Here is a 9,179-nt window from a genome sequence, read left to right on the forward strand (position 1 = left end):
AAATTTAAAAAAAAAAAACTCATTTTGACCACACACTAATAATAATCTTATTTACTTACTGAGCATCGTCTCACTCCAATAATATTTTTATTTCAGATAACTCTGAAGAGCATGTTGGAAATCAGGCTTAGCAAGCATGCGGGTGAGGGTAGAAAAATAAAGATTGTTTAGAAATATTAGTATGATGTCAGATATTTATACTTATGTAATTTTTCTTCTTTTGAAATAAATGATTGTAATATGGAAAATTAGTGCTCTGGTTTACTAAAAATTGAGTTTATTTTGCTTCCGCTGTAAATTAGTAGTAAAAGGTTAATATCCCAGACCCCTCGGGGTTGGGGTGTTACAAGATAAGTTGGAGAAATTACTACATCGTGAAAAATGGACAGAGAATGAAGTCTTAGAGATTCAGAAAAGAATCAATAAAAGGCTTAACGAGGTAGAAGACCTCAAGGTTAAGAAACTAGCCAGTGCTGAAAAAATTCTTACAAGAACCAGTAAGGGTTCAGCAAGGGGTGGATCTGCAGGAGCAGGACCATCAAGTTATCGGGAAGTAGTGTAAGTAAGTTTTCCAGAAGTTTCATCTTGGGATGCAAAGCCAGTTTGGCAGCCCCTAAGAATGGAACCACAACCATGGGAGCGAAAGAAGTTATCTTCCAAGGAAATGCTCCAAACCACGGCAAAACAGCAGGAGCCTATTTTAAATTACCCAAGAAGAATTCAGGAGGATTTCAAGCCAAGGAAAAGTGTTCCAGAGGGAGTACCCTAGAACAGAACAATCCTTAGGCTCAATTGCGAAAAGGATCCTGTAGTTGCGATTGATGATTGGACTATGGATATTAGATATCATATCCTTAACAGAAGAATCAAATCTTAGTCAGTGGAGCAAGCATATAAATTTGCAGTAGCCACACTAAGAGGAAATGCTGGAGATTTTTGGGAGATACTTCAAAGGAACTCATATGTGAGTACCATTATTATAAACACCATCAAAACTCCAGATGAAGTTATTGCTATCATAGCTGATTTCCTCAAACAGGAATTTGTAGGATATTCGCTAGTTGATAGAGGTGACGAGCTAGTTGAAAAGGTCAGAATGGCTCTCAAAAATATTTAGATCTGTGACATGTGTTACTTTGATGATTTTCTTTGTAAATTTCAATATTGGTATTACAAGCTCGGACCACAAGATCAAGCATACACAAAAGAAGTCTTCATTAATAAATTACCCGGTAATTGGCCAAAAGTGGTAAAACAAGCTGTTAAGCAAAGACTTGAGAGAGATACAGAAGTATCAGATACTTTTGGAGTCAGAGCTGAAACAGTAAGACAAATGATAAGACCTGTATGCAGCGGCATATGTTTCAGGATGTGAGAAACATGCCTTACATGAATCCAGATTGTTGTCCCAAGACAAGTGGGGTAGTAGGGAGATATGGCTATAACCAAAGACCAACTAGATACTCAGAACAAGTATAAACTAGTTGTGCAGAAGGAATTTGCCATAAGAAGATTAAATCATCCAAAGTTAAAAGAAAGACTTGGAAGAAATTTGGAAAAAGGAAGAGGTCTAGAAAAGAGAATAAAACCCCAGAGAAAAGATATCTTAGACCCAGTAAGGTTAGAGAAGATGTCAAGGAATCATTCAAAAAGAAATATGGACGATATCCTAAGTGTCCGCAAGGAAAATTTCTGGAGAATTGTGACTGTTGTTGGCTTTTATGGCAAGAAGGGTCATAAAGCTAATAATTGTCCAAAAGTTGAAAAAAGGAAGGGTAGCCTCAAGAGTATCTTGATGGAGAACTCTTCAGAGCTTCTTTATGAAACAATTTGGGGAGAAGAGATAGACTCAAATGATGAGAGTATCTATTATATTTTCTCATAATACTCCGATTTGGAATAAGAAGAAGAAGATTCAGGAGATGAATCTCCTTATACTCTTAAGCTAAGTTAGTTAAGACTAGCTATGATGAGAGCAGTAGATAAAGCACCAGAACTAGTTTCTTTAGCAGGAGAAGAAGGAGATTTTGTGCAGATTGTAGAAACTGAAATTCCTTCAAAAAGAAGGGATTGTCAGGAGTGGAGGATGCCTCGAGCCAGTTGGGCTGAAGCATACCAGACCTCATGGATACCTTATAAAGAGACAGTAAAGGTAATTGAGAAAGACGTACCGACAGAAGTATCCAGTACGAATGCAGGAACATTTATAGTTTCATTACTCACCACACAAGAAGTTCAGAGAGCAATAAATAAAGGCAAGATATGTCCACTATGGAATTTTCCAAGTAGGGATAGATCCATTGGTCAAAAAAGGGCAAGATCTTCCCATTCTTATTGCAGTTATGAATGGAAGTATCGGTAATTTTGGTAGGTCCTTACTAGGAGGAGCAAGAGCTAACTTACATTCACGAGTAGCCTGTTAAAAGTTATACCAGATTTACATGTTGATCTTCAAGACAAAAGTGTGGAGAAAACTCTACAGATTATAGTTAATACGCGAGACTAACAAAATATGTTAAAATGCAGCCCAGATAGGAGGTGCATTCGACTCATTGCCAGGTTATATTTAAAGTTCTATAACACGGGGAAACCAACCCTAAGAAGGGGAGTCAGTAGATTCACTTAACTTTTCGAGACAAATCAAACCGACTCAGTCAGAGGACTACAACCAGAAGTTGTGAATCCAAGAGCACTAAGTTGGCCTCAGATTTGAGTAACCCCAAGAACAAAAGAGAGATTGAAAAATCTTTTGCCAGAGTCAATATGATGAGAGGCAAATAGATTAATTATAACAGAACCTCTGAGTGATTATACTCCTAACAGAGCGAGTGTATCTAGAGAGGAAGATTTAAATTCAGAAATTAGATCAGAAGGATCTGGACCATCTGAATTAAGAAGAACTTCAAGTAGTAGAATGGTAGTTGGTTAGAGAACCATAAGAATCCCTATCTAAACATTTCTATCAGTAAGGTGGAATGCAGATGAAGAAGAAGACCAATCTCATATAACATATATGGGAACATCCATTTTAAGTGCCAAAATCAAAGAATGTGCAACATTAGTAAACATTTCTATCAGTAAGGTGGAATGTACAACCCCTATCGATATTGGGTGTACATGGCCTTGAACAAGGATTAGATTTCCAGAAGTGACTTGGGAATCAGAAAATCTTCAGGTTATAATTGGTAATAGTGCATTACTCCAGATATGAGAGGTTGCCAAAAATGAGAAGATAAGGATGAATGGCAAAGATTATAAGGAGCAAATTCTTTGCTTGATTTCAGAATTACCAGATGATTTTCTTTTAGGAAGTAAATTCCTTAGAAAATATCAGTCATTTACTATATTTTCAGAAGGAATAATCCTAGACAACCATTTCATTCTGTTATCCTTAGGTATTATTATAAAGAATTACATGATAGTCGAGGAAGAAAAATCGGAAGAAAAATCTAATTATCATGAGAAACTTGATAATTGGAAGGAACTGATATCAGGAAGTATCCTAAAGGTAAATCGGTCAGAAGAAGAAGAAAGTAATCTTGAAGAAATCAATAAGATGCTTTCAGAAAATTGGTCGGAGAATCCGCAGGTATTATGTCAGAAGGCCATGCCAGAAGCTAATATTATGCTTAAAAATCGCGATACAATTTTCTAAGAGTAAAGGGATTAATTATCCAAATGAAATGATAAGGGAATTTGAGAAGCAAATTCCATAATTATTAAATTTGGGACTCATTAGGCTTAGTACGAGTGAGCACATGAGTGTTGCATTCATGGTAACAAATCATACCAAGCAAGTATGTGGAAAAACCAGAATGGTTATTGATTATAGAGATCTGAATAGAGAAACGAGAGATGATGGGTATAATCTACCTAATCAGGAGTCTCTTAGAAATAGAATAAGAAGAGAGAAACCCTCAGTTTATTCTAAATTCGATCTCAAATTAGGGTATTGACAAATAAAGGTCAAAGAAAGAGTAGTAGCTCTTACAGCCTTCACTACGCCGATTGGGCTTTTCGAATGGCTAGTTATGTCATTTGGATTGAAGAATGCCCCACGAATCTTCCAGAGAAGGATGGATAAAGCGTTTGAAGGAATGACTAGATTTGTTGCAGTTTATATTGATGATGTTCTAGTATTTAGTAAAAATACAAGGGATCACTTAGAATATTTGAGGTAGGTGGCACAAGTGTTCAGAAATGAAGGAATGATTCTTTCAGAAAGAAAAACCAATTGGATGCAACCTCAGATTGAATTTTTAGGTTTAAAAATTCGAGAAAGTGAAGAGGAACTTCAGTCGCATATAGCAGAAAGGCTATGTGAATTTCATAATGAATTCAAAGATAGAAGGCAGTGTCAGTACTTTTTAGAAGTATTGAATTACATTAGAAAATTTATAAAAAATTTGACAAAAAAGGCAGCACCAATTCAGAAAAAGGTTTCAATAAAGAATCCTTAGAATTGGACTTCAAAAGATACTGAAGTAGTAAAAACCTTAAAGAAAGAAGCCAAGAATTTACCAAAGTTAGAATATCCAGACGGTACAAAATTAGATATAATTCCGGAAACCGATGCTTCATATATAGCATGGGAATGTGTTTTAAAAATCATAAAAATTGATAAAACAGAACACCTCAGCAGATATTGGAATTGATGTTTTAATGGAGCATAACTTAATTACCCAGTTCATGAAAAGGAGTTGTTGGCAGTCCTTAAAGGAATTAGAGCTACTGAACTTTTCTTGGGTAAACCATTTATCGTTAGAACAAATAGTTCCTATGTAAAACATTTCATGAAAATTAAGTTAAAACGATGCATTCAAGCAAGATTGATTAGATGGAAAAATGAATTATAATATTACTCCTTTAATGTATAACATATTAAAGGAATGGATAATATTATTGCTGATACTCTAACCAGATATTTGAATTCTTGTAGATCTAATGGCAAGCAATAGCAGCCATTACAGATGTCCAATTTGTAAGGAAATGCATAAGGTGGCAGATTGGCCAGTTGCCAGATTTGTTGACAAATAGAGACATATAACTTTCAACTCCAGAAAGGGAGAAGGAAGTAGCAAAGAAAGAAGAAGCGTTTCTCAGAAAAGAGAACGGCCAGTTCCAGTTCTGGAACAAAACCAAATGAAGAAGGGAAGCTCGCCCAGGAAGGATGATAGGCCCAGTAACAAGAGTCATATTTAGTGTTTCGTTTGTAGCCAATATGGACATTACAACACCTAGTGTGTCCAAAATCCTAGAACCAGGAAGGTAAGGAGAAAAGGTATGTAGAAAAATGACTTAGAGGCCATCAACAAAAATGTTTCAGAATCTAGTAAGGATAAAAAAACAATTGAAGTTGATTTTGTTATAAAAGATTTTCTAGGAAGGACTCTAGAAAACGCAAAGGAAAAGAGAAATTTGCTAGAAGGGATAATCAATAATCCACAAGTCCAGCAAATACATCTTTTTTAGTTAATCTTAGAAAAGTGGTAGAAATGTTGGAAGAATTTGAAACCATTATTTTAGAAAGCTTCAGGATTGTTAACAAGGAGAGTATATCAAAACTCATTCACCGACAGATTAAACTTAAAGTTGAAATGGATATTCAGCTGAAGAAATACAACTTTACTACGAGAGCGATAGTAAGTATTTCAGAGTATCCAGCATTGAAGCAATTTTTGATGAGAAGTGGTTTGTGTATTCTAAAATTACAAATTCCCAGAAATATAAACTCCGAATTGTTAATTGCAATACAAAAGGCTTTGAGAACGGGAGAGGTCCAGTTTTTTGGATTCAGCAAAACAGGGCAAACTTTTGATTTCCTGCTAGCAATGGTGAAACATTTGCTAAATTTCACTAATCCAGGACGATTATGGTGGTCTAACTACATTGAACCAATTGAGTTGAAATCAGGAAAAGTTATGTTCTGGAATCTTTTTCCAGAAGATTGGCAAGATGGAGTAGTCTCAGATTTTCATGAAGAAGAAACAGACTGGGAAGATTTCTAGAAACATAGGAAATTCTATGATTTGGTTTAGAATTTATGGAGAATTTATCTTCTAAAAGTTAGGATGACTTTAGATTGTATATTCCTCGTAGATCATAAAATTTTGATTGCTATTGAAGGAAAGTTTTTCCAGAAATTTGAAGAAGAAAATTTAACAAAATTTACGATTTGAGCAAAGAAAATAATTAATCAAATTAAAAATTGGGAGCATCATCTTCCTTCAACCCAGGCTATGAAGAGTAATTTTCAGATTGTACTTGCAGAATTAGCAAGAAAGCAACTCGATGAAGAAATCATTAGTACTTTGAAAGATCTATGAAGGAGGATGAGAACTTTTACAGATGAACGGTTGAGATGATAGTCCAGGTGTCATATCAGACATTTGTCTAAAACCATGTCATATCCTAGGCCTCGCCAAAAGGACAATCCGGCGGGTCATATCTTTTGTTGTTTAGTCAAAAGTTACTTTATTAAAGTTGTCGGTAGTTAGTTTTATTTTAAAGGTGAGTCAGCAAACATGTGATGTCCCCTATTTCTTTTCTTTTTTAAAGTAAGTGAGTCAGCAAAGCATGTGCTGTCCCTTCTTTTATCCTTTTAGCTTTTACTTTACGTCAGATATCTGCTTTTGAGAAAGTAAGTTGTGTTTATCCATTAGTAGTTGCTTACATATATAAGGGAGCTCCAACCCTTGTGTTCGGAGAGGAAAAATTAAGAAACATTAATACAAGTCTTTTCAGTTCAAAGATCTGAATCTTTCTTTCTATTCCAAACACTATTATGTGACGGTTGAAACTCTAAAGAAGCCAAAGGAAGCTTAGTGGAAGGAGCGTTCGCAGAGGTTCCATTTAGATACCAAGCATACTAGTGGGATACGAAAGGTTACCTGTTACAACTTCATACAGGGTTGAAGAGAAAGATCAAGAAGAGGTAATAAACTTTTATTAATTAACTTTCCTTTCCCCTTTGTCACTCTAGTCTCAGAATTGAGTCCAATAGGGATTCACGAGAATTGTCAAATTGGTTGGTTTTAGGTTACCTCAAACTATTGTAAGTTTTAGTGATTTTGTAATTTTGCATTACAACATTTTCACGTTCATGTTCTTTGCAAACTAAAATTAAACAGAGGAATTCTTTTTCACTCGTACAAATAATATTTGGGAGGAATCCGTGATTATCTTTTCATTTTTTATAATATCAAATATTAGCATGTATATGGTGGTAAATCAATTGCTAATATATATATATATATATATATATATATATATATATATTGGGATTAGAAGAGGATCCAAAAAACATCATTTTATATATTTGATTTTGGATATTAAATTTACTATTAGTTTCTTCCTATGTTATTGCAAGGTAAGACTACATTTTTTATACTATTTTCTAATACATCACATAAATCAATAACTAGCTTCAATGACATTTTGTTAAATCTATTACCTCAAATGTTGTAATGTTTAGAAGATTGTGAAAATTGACTTCAATGATATTTTGTAGATTGATTTAACACTTTAAATATGTTACTCAAATTTTGTTAATTTCGATGCAGAGTAATGTGTAAGTAGCCACACGGTGGTGGCATTGACCGCCAATGTCATGTCCCAAACCTCTAAGCGCATATGGGGCAACTGACTATAAAAATTGCACATGTGAGGTGAGAAATAAAAACAACAGAAATAAATAAAATCTCATAAACTTTTATACCAGAGTGCTAAATAATGGTATTGCAAGAATATCTCCAACATCAAAATTAACATTCTTAAAAATTCTAAATCATAAAAGCATTTCCAATTGGTACTATACTAATATTTATTCCAAACTGCTCTCTCTAATCTCGCCCATGTGCTTGCTATGCATGATTCTTAATATGCTTTTCAAAACTATTTGTAAGGTAGGAGAATAATTGGATGAGACGACACACAATAAGTAAGAAAGATTATATCACTAGTATCAAAACTGCATTTGTAAAATTATAAAATATTTATAAATTTAAAACATTTAATACTAGTAGTTGTAAATTGTAATTGTTTTTTAAAATAGTGAAGTATATACTTTCTCTGATACTTGTTTTGTAAAACATCTCTTAGGCCTATAAATTGTGGGTCATGTTTACCCCTATGACAGGATTGTGCGGTTTAAAAACTGGATTTAGCCAGCGGCCAACCAAACTAAGTCAAATTAGGGGTGGCAAAATGGATCATAACCCAACGGGTCACTTCCCCCCCCCCCCCCCCGGCGGCGTTTATAAACAAGTCAACTTAGGTTTGAGTCGGGTCACTTGTTTATTAACCCAAATTCCTTACATATCAAACCCTATCCCCAAATTCCCAATCCTCATATGTGTATGCAACGTATCCTGTTCAGTTGTTCCTGAGGCCTCGAGAGTCAAGATCCAGGACCACTACCAGGCAGTCACCTCTCACCTGCACTCCACTACCGCCGGCGTCGTGTGCCCTTGGCCCTTGCCCGTCTCCATCTGGCTGTCTACCCAGCAGTCGCAATTCTTCGAGACTACAGTTCTTTTTATTCTTGTCATGGTCGACAAGGTCCCTTCACAGCTTCACTCTGTTGCTCGCCCGACGATCACAATTCTTTAAGACTATAGATCTTCTTCTTCTTCTCGCTGTGGTCGGCGAGGTCCCTTAACGACTTCACTCCCTTGCCTATCTAGCGATCACAAGACTGCAATTCTTCTTCTTCTTCCTTGACTCGTCAACTGAGAGCTCCAAGAGTTATGTAACTTCTATTCTTAATTTGGCTTTAAAATTTTAAAATAATTTAATTATTTTTTAAAACGAGTAACCCGTGACTCGGCCATTTATTAAATGCGCGAATTAGATTTTATATGGTTGTTGACTCATTTACCTCCAATTCATTTATGACTCGACTCGTTTACAACCCAGCCCATTCACGACCTGCTCAAACCCGACCCATGAACTCATTTTTTCACCCATAAGTCAAACTATAACTATAAGTGAAATTTTCTTTATTAAATCCTTAATTAAGAAATTAATTATAATTTTGCTTTGAACCCCCACAAGAGTCTAATCATAAATTCAATTGTATTTAATAAACCACTATTTAGAAAAATATGAGGCTTATCTTGAAATGATCTTCTTTTTATGCTTATAATTTAGAGATAAATTTTGTATCCATATAACATCGT

Source organism: Malania oleifera, chromosome 11 (assembly GCF_029873635.1).
Source record: "Malania oleifera isolate guangnan ecotype guangnan chromosome 11, ASM2987363v1, whole genome shotgun sequence".
NCBI classification, from domain to species: domain Eukaryota; kingdom Viridiplantae; phylum Streptophyta; class Magnoliopsida; order Santalales; family Ximeniaceae; genus Malania; species Malania oleifera.